Source organism: Carettochelys insculpta, chromosome 1, assembly GCF_033958435.1.
Source record: "Carettochelys insculpta isolate YL-2023 chromosome 1, ASM3395843v1, whole genome shotgun sequence".
Classification (NCBI taxonomy): Eukaryota; Metazoa; Chordata; order Testudines; family Carettochelyidae; genus Carettochelys; species Carettochelys insculpta.
Window position 1 is genome coordinate 58,308,448 of NC_134137.1, and position 14,246 is coordinate 58,322,693.

The 14,246-nt window shown below is 43.7% G+C and overlaps 1 protein-coding gene across 8 annotated transcripts in view; it reads left to right on the top strand.

The window, feature by feature from the left end:
- Positions 1–14,246, top strand: part of UFM1 (ubiquitin fold modifier 1) — a 97,575-nt gene that overhangs the window by 40,095 nt on the left and 43,234 nt on the right. The gene's annotated exons all lie outside the window — the stretch shown is intronic.

The following is a 14,246-nucleotide window of genomic DNA, read 5'->3' on the forward strand; positions in this document are numbered from 1 at the left end:
TTCCAATGCTTCACCACCTGCCTGGTGAAGAAGTTTTTCCTAATATCTAACCTACACCTTTCCCTCTTCAACTTCAGACCATTACTCCTTGTTCTGCCATCTGACACCATTGAGAAGAGTTTCTCACCCTCCTCTTTAGAGCTCCCCTTCAGGAAGTTGAAGGCTGCTATGAAATCACCTCTAAGTCATCTCTTCTGTAAACTAAACAAGCCTAAATCCATCAGCCTATCCTCATAGGTCTTGTGCTCCAGACCCTTAATCATTTTTGTTGCCCTTCGCTGAACCTGCTGTAGCAAATCCACATCCTTTTTATACTGGGGGGACCCAAAACTGGACACAATATTCCAGACGTGGCCTCACCAGTGCCGAATAAAAAGGAATAACTACTTCTCTAGATCTGCTTGAAATGCTCCTCCTAATGCACCCCAGTATGCTGTTAGCTTTCTTGGCTACAAGGGCACACTGTTCACTCATATCCAGCCTTTCATTCACCATAACTCCTAGGTCCCTTTCCATCGTACTGCTGCTGAGCCAATTGGTCCCCAGCCTGTAAAAATGTTTGGGATTCTTCCGCCCCAGGTGCAGGACTCTACACTTCTCCTTATTGAGCCGCATCAGATTTCTTTTGGCCCAGTCCTCCAATTTATCGAGGTCTCTCTGGATTCTCTCTCTACCCTCCAACATATCTACCTCTCCCCCTAGTTTTGTGTCATCCGCAAACTTGCTGAGGGTGCAACCCAGTCCCTCATCCAGGTCATTAATAAAGATGTTGACTAACACCGGCCCCAGAACTGAGCCTTGCGGCACTCGGCTTGAAACAGACTGTCATCCAGATATTGAGCCATTGACCACTACCCGTTGGGCCCGACCATCAAGCCAGCTTTCTATCCATCTTATAGTCCAAGGATCCAATCCATATTTCCTTAACTTATGGACAAGAATGTTGTGGGAGACCGTATCAAAAGCCTTGCTGAAGTCAAGGTATATCACATCCTCTGACTTCCTCATGTCCACAGAGCTTGTTACCTTGTCATAAAAGCTAATCGGATTGGTGAGGCAGGACTTGCCCCTGGTGAATCTATGTTGGCTACTTTTGATCACTTTCCCCTCTTCCAAGTGCTTCAAAATGGATTCCTTGAGGATTCCCTCCATTATTTTCCCAGGGATTGAGGTAAGGCTGATGGGTCTATAGTTCCCTGGATTGTCCTTCTTTCCTTTTTTAAAGATGGGCACTACGTTTGCCTTCTTCCAGTCATCCGGTATCTCCCCCGATCTCCAAGAGTCTTCAAGGATAATGGCCAAAGGTGCAGCAATGGCCTCTGCCAATTCCTTCAGTACCCTGAGGTGCATTAAATCCAGACCCATGGACTTGTGCACATCTAGTTTTTAGTTTTATAGATAGCTCAGAACTTCTTCCTTCCCCACAGATGGCTGCCCTCCACCTTCCCATGCTGCATCATCTATCAAAACAAAAAGCAGTCAAGTAGCACTTTAAAGACTAGCAAAATAGTTTATTAGGTGAGCTTTCGTGGGACGGACCCACTTCTTCTGAAGAAGTGGGTCCGTCCCACGAAAGCTCACCTAATAAACTATTTTGCTAGTCTTTAAAGTGCTACTTGACTGCTTTTTGTTTTGATAGTGTATAGACTAGCACGGCTTCCTCTCTGTTACTGCATCATCTAGGACCATCATTGGGAAGTTGACTTTGTCCGTGAAGATTGAGGCAATAAAAGCATTGAGTACTTCAGCTTTTCTTGCATCATCTGTCACTAGGTTACCTCCCTCATCCAGTAATGGCCTCACACCTTCTCTGATAACCCATTTATTGTTCACATGCCTGTAGAAACCCTTCTTGTTACTCTTCACATCCCTTGCCAGCTACAGTTCCAATTGTGCTTTCGCTTTCCTGATTACTGCCCGGCATTCTCCAGCTGTACGTTTATACTCCTCCTTAGTCAACTGTCCACGTTTCCATTTCTTGTATGCATCCTTTTTGAATTAAGCTGACTAAGGATTTCCCTGTTAAGCCAAGCTGGTTGCCTACCATTTTTGCATTTCTTACTACGCAGCGGGATTGTTTGTTCCTGTGCCTTGAGCAAGACTTCTTTAAAATACTTCCAGTTCTCCTCAACTCTTTTCCCCTTCATCTTCATTTCCCAAGGGATCCTGCTCATCTGGTCTCTTAGGGAGTCAAAGTCTGCTCTTCTGAAATCAAGGGTCTGTATGTTACTGCTCACCCTTCTTCCTTTCGCCCGGATCCTGAAATCTACGATCTCATGGTCGCTGCAGCCCAGGTTCCCTCCCACTTCTGTTTCTTCTATTGTTCTTCCCTGTTTGTGAGCAACAGGTCAAGTTGCGCATGGCCCCTGGTCGGTTCCTTCAGCACTTGTACCAAGAAGTTGTCCCCAATAGTCTCCCAAATCTTGCTGGATTGTCTGTGTGCTGATGTATTGGTCTCCCAACAAATGTCTGGATGATTAAAGTCTCCCGTGAGAACCAGGGCCTGTGATTTGGAAGCTTCACTAAGCTGCCTGAAGAAAGCCTCATCTGTCTCCTCTCCCTGATCTGGTGGCCTATAACAGACACCAACTACAACATCACCTCTGGTACTTCCACCTCTAAGCTTAACCCAAAGACACTCAACTGGATTTTCTCCTTCCTCATACTGGAGCTCTGAGCAATCATACTGCTCCCTCACATAGAGCGCAACCCCTCCTCCTTTTCTCCCGTGTCTGTCCTTCCTAAACAATTTATAACCTTCCATGACCGTGCTCCAGTTACGCGAATCGTCCCACCAAGTCTCTGTTATTCCAACCACCTCATACTTTGACTGTGCCAGGGCCTCTGATTCTTCCTGTTTGTTCCCCAGGCTTTTGGCATTAGTGTACAAGCATCTTAGAGAAGGGGCCAATTGGCCCACTTTCTCCTCTTCACCCAGGAAACCCACTTGACTGTTCCTACCTCCTTCCCCACTTACCTCCAGGCTTGTGTCACCTTCCCCCAACAAACCTAGTTTAAAGTCCTCCTCACTAGGTTTGCAAGCCTGCCCGCAAAGATGCTCTTTCCTCTTTTAGTGAGGTGGATCCCGTCTCTTCTCAGCAATCCCTGTTCACAAAACAGAAGCCCATGGTCAAAGAAACCGAATTCTTCCCTGCTATACCACCTACGCAACCACGCATTTACCTCTGTGATTCGACGATCCCTCTGTGGACCCCTTCCTTCCACAGGGAGGATAGACGAGAAGACCACCTGTACTCCGTATTCCTTGATCTTTCTCCCGAGGGTTACATAGTCTGCCGTGATCTCATCAAAGTTGTTTTTGGCTGTATCATTACTTCCTGCATGAAGTAGGAGGAAGGGGTAATAGTCTATTGGTTGAAGAATTTTTGGCAGCGACTCTGTAATATCCCGAATTCTAGCTCCAGGCAAGCAGCAAACTTGCTGGGATTCTAGGTCCAGGCGGCAGATGGATGCCTCCGTCCCTCTTAGGAGGGAGTCCCCAACCACCACCACTCGTCTTTTTCTCTTAGGGGTGGTAGTCATAGAACTCCCATCCCTAGGACTGCGCATCCCAGGCCTTCTAAACTGTGGGGACTCTTTCAGATACCTCCCAGGGATTGTATCAGCCCCAGTTATCTTCTCTGCCATATCACCTGTGGAGAGAGGCTGAAAGCGGTTACTTAACTCCACTGGAATTGGAGCAACTGGAACTGGTCTTCTCCTCCTGGAGGTAACATGCTCCCAGTTCTCCTCCTCGTTTTGGGCAGCCTGGTGTTCCTGCAGTACTATCTGTTGCCTTCTATCCAGAAAGTCTTCACCCTCTCTGATGGCCCTGAGGGTTGATATTTGTGCCTCAAGTCCTTTAACCTTCTCTTCAAAAATGGCTACCAGCTTACACGTGATACAGAGAAAATCCTTTCTATTGTTCGGGAGAAAGACAAACATGGCACATGACATGCAGGTCACAACAACAGACCTCTCACCAGCCATATCGCTCTCCATTTTTTCTCTTTTTCAGAGACCTCTTATTTGTTTCTAGTGCCGCCTTGAAGGGCACAAGAGAAACACCGTATAAGAAAGGTGAAAACAGGTATGGGGCTCCTCCCAAAGGCAAACTCCCAGGCAAACTCCCTGTTACCTGCTCCTGTTCGCTGCTCACAGGGTTCTCTGGGGCTGTCTTCATATAGAGCTGCTAGCTGGTTAGGCCCGGCTCAGAGCCTTTGCCTCCAATCTAATCAGCCCTTAAAGGCCCACCTGGAAGGAAGCTCTCCCAATTCACACATAGAGGAACTGCAGTGAGCTCCAAAAAAGCACAGAAGGAATAATTTCTTCTAGTTAAGTACTCAGCAAGGAATAGTAGAATAAAGAAAACAATGTTAATCCTACACATTATTCTCTGGTCCATTTCACTGCAGAACTCCTGTATCTTACCTGCTGCAAGAATTCCTTTTGTCCTGCCTTCCTGCTACAACTTAGAACAAACAAACAAAAACTCAGTGCACTGAGTCTGGATGGGCAGGGTGATGCTTACCAGTTCCAGTCCAGCTGTACCTCTCATCACATCTTGAACGAGTCCTACCATTTCCAGGGCACAATACCCACCATCCAGAGACACCCATGCTTTTTCCATCATGATGCACTTGCCTGTTTCTTGTGAGAGGAAATGATGGGAGGATTTAGGGGGAGGGCCTATTTGTGATGTTCTTTGTTTTTAGAAACAAGAATGAATATATCATTTTTAATTTAATAATGGCAAGCACATTGGAATCCAGAACCTCCTGTTCACCAAAGCATGAAGTTCACTCGGATCTCTCTGCAATCCAGAGCCTGCCTTTCAAGCTGGATGATCATGTTTAGTCTCTACATCCTTTATATACTAACATACACTCAGTGCACCATTTGAGAAATGACAGAGAAACAGAGTCATAGCCAATTCCCACATCCTGCTGAAAGCAATGCAATTTAGGCCATGTCTTGACTATGGGCAGGATCAATGGGCAGCGATCGATACATCAGGGCTTGATTTATTGTATCTAGTATAGTACCATCGAGTACTCTCCTGTTGACTCAAGTAGTTCACGAAGCGTAATCAGAGTTGATGGGAGACCATCAGCTATCAATTGATCACTGTAGAGATTCTGCAGTGAGAAGTATTTCGACTTCAGATGACGTTGCATATCTTAGGTCAATGACCCATGGTAATATAGACCAGTTGTTCCCAACCTTTTCAATAACGTGGCATGCTTCAATGAGACAAAATATTTCACGGCACACCCATTTTTTTCAACTGCATTTATTGCTCATAAATGTCATATTTACTTACATTTACTCTGGAAACAGTCTTACTACAGAGGTAAGCAGCATACAAGCAGCTAAAAGAAAGATCACATGCATTAATATTTCAAATCCAGCACAGAAAACACCATCTTCGACAGCGAGCACAGACACATTTTCAATATCTGCTCGACACCCTGCTAGGAATGTTATGTAAATTACTAACTACTGAAAACAGGCTCCCCTCACCACCATCCCATTGGAGCTAATGATGTGTCATTTAAACCACTTCCCAGCTCCAACAGGCTCCTGCCCTCCTTCTTGCAGCAGGGAGTAGGGGAGGGCTCACCACCAGCTTGTGTGGGCTGGGAAGTAGCATTTCAGCTGCCTCCCAGTGCAAACAGGGTCCTGCGTGGTTGACATTCCCCTCATGGTGGCTCTGCAAAAAGCCACTGCAGGGGGCGGGGGAAGAATTGACAAACCCCACACCAGCTGGAACTCGTGCCTTGCTGCTTAAGGCCTGGCTGGCACAGGGTTGTCAATTTCACCACCATGGTGGCTCTGCAAAGAGCCAAGGTGAGGGGAAATTGACAAAATTTTTCACGGCCCACTTGGACAGTTCTCACAGCACACCGGTAATATAGACAACAAAGCTAGTTTCAATTGCAAGTCTGAACTGTCCCCCTCCCCCAGAACTGGTGGGAACGTAATGGCTAATACTGTTTCAAAAAGTGAATCCAAAAAAAAAAACTGGCTGGAAAGGCAGTTTAGAATCTAAAGACATTTACAGAAAAAAAAAAATCCTTTCCCCGTTGTTTTCCCAGTTCTTACCCTTCTGATTTAAACCTGTAGCTGTGATGGTGTTTTCTAATCACACTGCAAGTGCGTGCTGTCACACTGTCCTTCTTTTCTGGTGTAGTACAATAATTAAAGGTCTTGCTTGCCCCTTATAACATAAAATAGCAAAAAATGTTGACTCTTTGAGCTGAATGACCACCCAGGAGGAAAAGGTCCCCTTACTCCTGCAGGTTACCTCTACCCCCAGAGACTGTGAGGAGGAGGTGTGGAAGAAGCAGCTGTTGCTGGGCTGCTACTTCTTCCTGTCTTGGTGAGAAACAATTGGGTGAAGTGATAGTTCTTGGGGTACCGAGACTGGTAAGTCCAGCAGGAGGGAATCTTCTCCCTGCTATCAGAGTGTCAGTTCCCTAACGCCACCAGCCTTTCAGGTGCTCAAGTACTCTCCTTCTTGACTATGCGAGCCCTGTCTTTGCCTTGAAGTCAGGCACCACTGCCTTGAAGACAAGAGAGGTGCCACAACCTCCAACTCCCTTTGAATTTTTTTGCCTGATCTATCCGGGCTCTGATGCTGGCTATGCAAAGAAATCCCAGATTCTCTCTTCCCCAAAGAATGTTATATGTTTGCTTTAAATCACCATTTCTGTAAAAAATCACACCACACGTATGATAAAATAAAGCATCATTTAATAAGGTAGAGAGTTTCTACTCAAGAAAGAGATTATAATGCAAACAAAATAAAATACGACCTGGTTCTACAATTGTAATGATACGCTTTTCTAGATAATAAAACAGTTTTCCTTCCAAAATTCAGTCTGCTGCAGAATTGGCTGGCTTCACAGCACCCCTGAATCAATTTTTCAGTATCTCTACTCCACAAGTGTCTCCTCAGTGAAAAGTTGAAAAACTATTTTCTCCACTGTGTTATACAGACAAAGACTTTTGTTTCTATTCTGAGGCACAGCAGAGCCTGATCTTGTTGTAACGGTCCTTTTTTTTAACCTGCAGCTGGTTTTGGGGTTTTCAGACATCAGGAACGGTAATGTACAGAACCCTGTGGGGGAACACTTCATTCTCCCTGGACACTCAGTGGCAGATTTAAGGGTGACAGTTCTGAAGCAAAAAAATTTCAAAAATCAAATGGAGAGAGAAATCTCTGAGCTGCAATTTATTTGCAAATTTGACTCTATTAACCATGGATTAAACAGAGACTGGAAGTGGCTCGCAGCTTTCAAAGGCAGTTTCTCAGCTCTGGGTGCTAATATCTCACCATTAGACTCTGACAAAGGCTCACATCCCCCTGTCTGATCTGACTTGTGTTTTTGTCTTTTCGTAAGTGCTGTTGATACTGGGCCATTTCCACCTTGCTAAATAGACCTTGTCAGCTCTGGCCCTCCCTCTTACTGGGACCCCACTCTTTAAATACCCCTCTGAAACCACGCCACCACTCATGCATCTGGTGAAGCGGGTCTTTGCCCATGAAAGCTTATGCTCCAAAATATCTGTTAGTCTATAAGGTGCCACAAGACTTCTTTTTGTTATGGTTTTGATCGTTTGCAGTTGACTCTGCTGGTTTTCCACTGATAGTCTTATTAAGCAAAATTCAACAATGGAGCCTTGAATTGCATTACCAGCTACACAAGGTACAGTGGCAAGTTCCTCCTTCCTGAATGGGCCATCACTGAAACACATTATACCCTAATGACTTATTTTTACTCCATGTCCATAAAACATATTTACAATATGATTATCTTATTCCTTGAATATTATCCTACACCCAGTCTTGTCAAGTTAAAGTTTTCTGTCAATACCTTATGTTGCATTTTCCTGTAAGATGTTTGGTGTAATGAATTGATTGGGTCGGGGTGAGAGTTGTTTGTGAGGAACAGGGAACCCTTTGCCAAGGGGTCTCGGTGTCACGTAGTTGTGGAGTTCAGTCCACTCTTCCAACATGCCACCCAGATCAGCTGAGCTAAGTTGGTGTAAAGAAGAAGGTAAACTGTGTCAGGCAAAGCACAGATGCAGTTCCCCTTGGAGTAAAGCAGTCCGTGCTCTGTTCCTGGGGCAATGGAGCTTTATGCTGCCACATCATCAGGCTGGATAGCAAGCCCAGGTCTTTATAATTGCCATGTTGGCACACAACATCCATGGTGTTTCCCCTTTTCTCCAAGTTATTAAACCACTTTAGCCCAGATCTGACATCAACTGATGTCAAAATTCCCTTGAAGAGTCTGTGCTTTACCATTACAAAGAGAGCTCTTGATTAAGTAAAGCGTGCAGGATTAGTCCAGTTTTCATTACAGTATCATTTTCTTCAGAATAACCTTCTCTAAAGAAGGTACCATAATCATATGGACAAAGGAAAAAAATGCAAATGGGGGAGGGGAACACAGCAGAAACTGTGGCACAACTGGAACTTTTGTCATGTGTACAAATTAGTTGTGTAAGCCATGTACTTTAAGCTTCCCTTGTGTGGTAGCCTGAGATGGTAAATCAATGTTAGGTGTTACATATACTTACAAAGCCTTCATTTTCTGGACGTGATTATCTAATGAATATTTCCCTAATGCTTCCTTCCTTGAGTCAAACATTTTAGCAAAGAAAGGACAGGCTGGAAGGGGTTCAGGGTATTGCAGAGATGATAGTAAGGCTCAGAAATTGTTAGAACTTCTCCTCTCATCAGCTAAGTTTCAGAATAAGCACCTGAAAGCCAGGAACCTTTTTTCTGATTGAGGCCCCCTTTGGGAATTACCACTTTTCCACTTTTAAAAGCCACATGAAATATTCATCACTTCAAGCAATCGGCTTTGCCAAATAATTTGCATTTTCTGGAGTAGGTTTATTTTCTGCCCATTTGTCAGGGGGAGAAGAAAGGATGAGAGGGAAGCCATATTTCAGTGTAGTTGAAAACAGTTGTGAAAGGAAGAGTCAGTCTGGTTCAGTGAAAATGGCCCTCGGGGAGAAAAGGTGCAAAGGCAATTTACTTCCACATCCACTTTTGCTAAATGACCAACATAATAGAAGTGTCAGTGCAGTGCCATGTGACAGAAATGAAAACAAAGACAACTTAATTGAGACTCCTGTGAGGAAACCCACAGAAAGAGAAGGGAATGCTTCCCTGAAGAGAACAGTTAATGTGTTGACTGGGCTTGGAAAGTACAGTCATGATAAAGGCAGGCAGTACTTGCTGCCAGGGGAGATTGGCTTTGGAGGCTTGGGAGTCAGGGGCAGTAAAACCATTTGCGGAAGGCAGCAAAAATGGGGCTAGGAGCAGGATAAAAATGCCTAATATTTTTTTGTGTAAAAACTCATAGGGAAATAACACTTTGTTTGCAAAGAGTTCTCAGATCTCTAGTTGAAAAATGCAATATAAAAGCTGTCTGAAGTAACCTAATGGTACTTTGAGATAGAAGAACACACCTTTAGGATCAGGTAGTCAGTGCACTGTCATTTTACAAATAATTGTGCCTGCTTTTTATCTTATTTTGTTTCATTTTGCAAATGCTGGGGAAAAAAGGAGGCTGAGTCTGTATCTCCTTGAAATTAAGGAACTCTCCATAGTTTAAAAGCTAATTCAGAGTGTGATTGAAATCCCTGAAACTTCAGAAAGAAGGCTGAAGCTCAGTCCACTGTGTAAGTTAGCATTACAAAGAGCTCTGAGTGGTGGGATAAAGATGGTGATCAAGATAGTCTGACATGTTTAAAAAATCTCCATGCATTTAGACAAAAGCAAAATATAGCTCAGTAGGTGTATAAGGAATCTCTATGTACATAGACTGAATAAAGTTCAAGGAAAAAAAGAAAAGGAATAGGAAGTGCAACATGAAAGGGGCATACATAGGGGTAGATTAAGATCTAAAAGAAACCAGGGATAAAAGAAGACCTATTAGATCATCAGTTTCCTCCGTCTGCAAATGCTGGATCGGTCTTTACAACATATTTATTAATTGTGTGTAGTATGGTGGGCAGTGTCACAAACAGATCCCCTCTCTTGGGAGATGGTTCTGCAGCTTGTCTCCTAAAACTGAAGCCACCCAGCCCACTCGTTCAACAAACATGCTGCTGTTGCATGTGTTGACATATTCATGGGTTTGTCATTACTCAGTTTTGGTATTAAAGGCGCTCATTCGTTTTACATAATTAGGAAGGCAGCACCAGTGTTTCCTATAAGCTGAGTGCTCAGGCAGCCAGCCAGGAGAGATTTGGGTGCTGCCCAGCTGATTAGAAGAGGACCAGCATGTGTTTCTACTGGTGGTGTACATCCACACCTTCCTTGGTGCCCATAACAAAATTCTTCCTGCCCATGGATGGAAAAAATTAGAGGGAACACTGGGCTGCATCACAGGCAGGATAAACCCAGTAAGATACTAATTCTAGCCAGATGTCCAGCAACCTAGCTACAGGGTGATTCCTAAGGAACAGCACCAACACACACTTATGTAGTGATTCTTCTAGACAAAGTTAACAACCCAAGAACACCAGAACGGGGGTCAGCAGGTGCTTGGGAAGGAAACAGTGAAGCAACTTCTGAAACATGATCTAGAGAACAGTCCAAGTGGAGCACTGAACTTGGAATTGTGGTTGCAAAGCTTTGCTATTGCTTTAGGAGACCAGGAACTGTATTCAATACTGTGATTAAAGTATGGTTCGGAAAGACATACTGTATCCTCTTCAGACAATGGTTTCTGACCCAGTGAAGAATAACTCACACTAGAAGACTTTTTTCCCTGAGCACTCCAAAACGGTGAAACGCTAGCTTGATTGCCCATGATTTCAATCCTGGGAGTTTTCTTTTTGTTCAGTTGTGAAAGAACAACCGTAACCTTCTCTTTAGAGTTACAAACATTTCATTCCTAAAGTGTTCAGAGTTCTGAGGTTCTTTTGCCTTTTCGTTGTGATCTGAGGAGAAAACCTGTTATTCATGCAGGCAATTTTGTGCATGGAAAATATTTTTACTGTAGCACTAGCAGAAAGCAATCAGCATATTTTGGGCCTTCAGAAGTGATCTGATTAAAGTGATCTTGTTATGCTTTGACAAATGAGTCTTGATCTCTATCTTAAGCACTGTGCAGTCATTTTCCACTAAGATGACTTTAGGGGCCAGTATGGGGAAAGAAGGGATGGCTCTTGAACAGTGAGCCTGGTGGATGAGATTTGGACTGAGTGATCAAAGAAAGTGAGACTGGGGATAGAAGCCTGAGTAGTATAGCCTGGGACTTTGCCGGCAAGGTGATGAGGACCGGGATAAGGAGTCAGGGGTAGGAAAGATGGAGCGTAGGGTAGGCGGAATCAAGCTTGGTGGGAGGAAATGGGCAGATGAGAGTGTACCCACTAGGGCATGTTGCCCTCCAGAGCCTGGAATGGAATCCACCATTCCTGAGTCTCACCACTGCTCTGCTGTCAGCAAACATCTGTGAGACCCACTGGCAATTATGTGTCTCATCCCTCTCTAGTACTGGTCTACGTAAAGGATGACAACCTATTACTGCAATCAGCTGCCCTTTTGGTATACAAAGTGCTATATAAAAGCCTGCATAGTCTGAAAAATCAGGTCTAATCTCTTCAAACTAGGCACCCAAAATTTCTGGATAGTTTGACTTTTCTCTCTTTATGTCTCAGTACTCCAGTCACTAAATGGAAATAACCTCTCCCTACACCTTGCCAGGTTTAGCATTTGTGAAGCAGTCTGATACAATAATGATGAGCACCACAGAAAAGCCTGTTAGTCTATCTACTCCTTGGCTAAAAGCCTGAATTGAATATCCTGTCTGGGGAAAACCTTTTTATCCATGGAAGCCAAATTTGGGTTCCTTGGGCGTGTAAACTTGTGGAAAACACAGCTTGGAGTACACTGTTATTTTCTTCGTCCTTCAGTTCCAGCACCGTTAAAGCTGAAGGCAATATGCCATCAACTCCCTCTTTCTCAGTTATCTGATCATGCTATTGGGACCAAAAGGGGCAGTGTTTTAACGTTGGCTGTATACAGGCTGGTATTTGCAACCAGTTCTTACTGGTATGCCAAATTGGCCCACCCTACCCCACTTCCATCTCTGACCTAAAAAAAAGTCATAGCTTTCAAACAAGACACACTATTGCTGTAGTAAGTCAGGTTGTAATTGATTGTTCTCATCACCTCGCTGAAGTCATTTCAGCCTGGAGATACAGTAGAAGTAGACCTAATTGCTTTACTACCTCAGAGTGGCCTTCAGCAAGCAGTAGATAGGGTAACAATTACTGAGGTAGATGTATTTCAGCATTTCCAAACCCAGAGTGTAGTCTTCTCTTTTACACCTGGCAGTAACTATTCAGCCCCATCCTTCACACCTCAGCTATATATCTTTTCAGTAATGCAAACATTGCTGACAAACTCAATACGTCCGTGCATTGCATATGCCCAGAAAGCTGTGAATTGGAATAGCAGCCGCTGTTTTGGTTTTCATTGGCTGTGAAATAAAGACTTTAGGATTAGAGTAAGTCTAAAGCATTTCAGTACAGGTCTGTCTCTGCGCCATGAGCTTTGGCATGCCTGAATTTGATTCCAGTCTGGGACAGATGTTTTTCGCTAGCTGCACTGAGTAGCTGCTGTTACCTCCTGCAGCCTTTTCTCCAAGATAAAGGATGGCATTCTCTGCTGTGCAGGCTGGAGAGATCTAGTCCTAAAATATACGCTCTTGTGAGACAGCCCTTTCTCTGGAACTAATCTTCCCGTGCTACCCAGCACATGGAACATGTTGCTGCTTTTGTTGCAGAGTTGTAGTCAGAACTGTACAAATAATTTTTTTTCCAGTTGGCTAAAGGTTCCAAGCAAATCTGAAAAAAAAAATCATTTGAGCTTAAAGTAGCTTTTTTTCACCCAAAACATTTCATTTTGAGTTGTTTTAAATATTTTTAATTCTTAAATAAAGCAAATAGATTTTGAATTAAAAAGTGACTTTTAAATGACGACATGGAATATTTTAATTTTTTGAGAAATTTTAAAAGGTTTTTTTCCCAGCTGAAACAATTCAGTGACATCAACACAAATTCACAAGTTTCAAATGTAAATCTGCATTTTTCAGTGAAACAATTTCCAGATGAAAAATTTTGCTCAGCACCATGTTGTGATGCAGGTGGCGGCCAAACTGAGCCTATAGAGTTGGTTCACCAGACTTAAACACAGCTAAATTGAAGCAAGTACAGATTGATGCATTATCATTAACCTCACTCTATTCAGGATAGTGGGCACTGAAATCACAAATAACTATATGCGCCAGTATCCTAGATACCTTAGTGGTCTACTGGTGTTAGTCACAATTCACCCTGGATCTTTCCATATTCAGACAACATGATTTTTTTTTTATTTGCTATGTTCTCCACGCCCCATATTACAAAGAAGCTAGCAGCAATCTCATAAAGAGTGTTGTGAGAATGATGTCAAGGACATAATTGCTTTAAATTAGCTGCACCCATCTTTGTACTGTGTCGGGGGGAGGAGGAGTTAAATTTCACATTCACATAAATAGTTTTTTTTTTTAAATTTCCATTCCTTGGGAAAACATTGCTTTTAAATCCTTTAGCTTCAGTCTCACACGAATCCCACTAAGCTCAGTTGCTTATCTGTGTTCAGAGTGCATTGTGCTGATTAAATCCTGTGAAACATTGCATGCTTTATAATTACCCTTTGTATCCACATTTCTCCTTCCTTTTATCTCTTGCCCATTTAACAGCATTTTAATCCAGTCCTATGTAAGAAAGGAAAGGTCAACAGAAACTTCAGCTATGGCAACATAAAAGTGATTCAGATAAAGCATCGAGCCACAGAAGCCTCACCGCAATCAAAGGCTGTGTCTACACTGCAACATAAGCCCAAGGTCAGAGGGACTTACATCTGTGAGCATCCACACTCCTTGGTGAACCTACACTTAGAATGTGTGGACGTGGGCTCCATGCTTGGGATCCGGTGTCCACGCTGCAATTCACAGACCTCAGTCAAAGTACCAGATTCCAGGCTTCCTAGCTCCCTGCCCAGCAGTGGCTACTCTAGTCCCTGGTTTGTGGTGCAATGCGGGAAGGTTGAGTGTCCATCCGTCACATTACAGGAAGTTTTGGCAGCCCACCAACACACATCCTACTGAATGCCCCATTGCATTCTGGTCTGCATGCTCCTGGCAACATGGAGGGGTCACCATCTGAAGAGC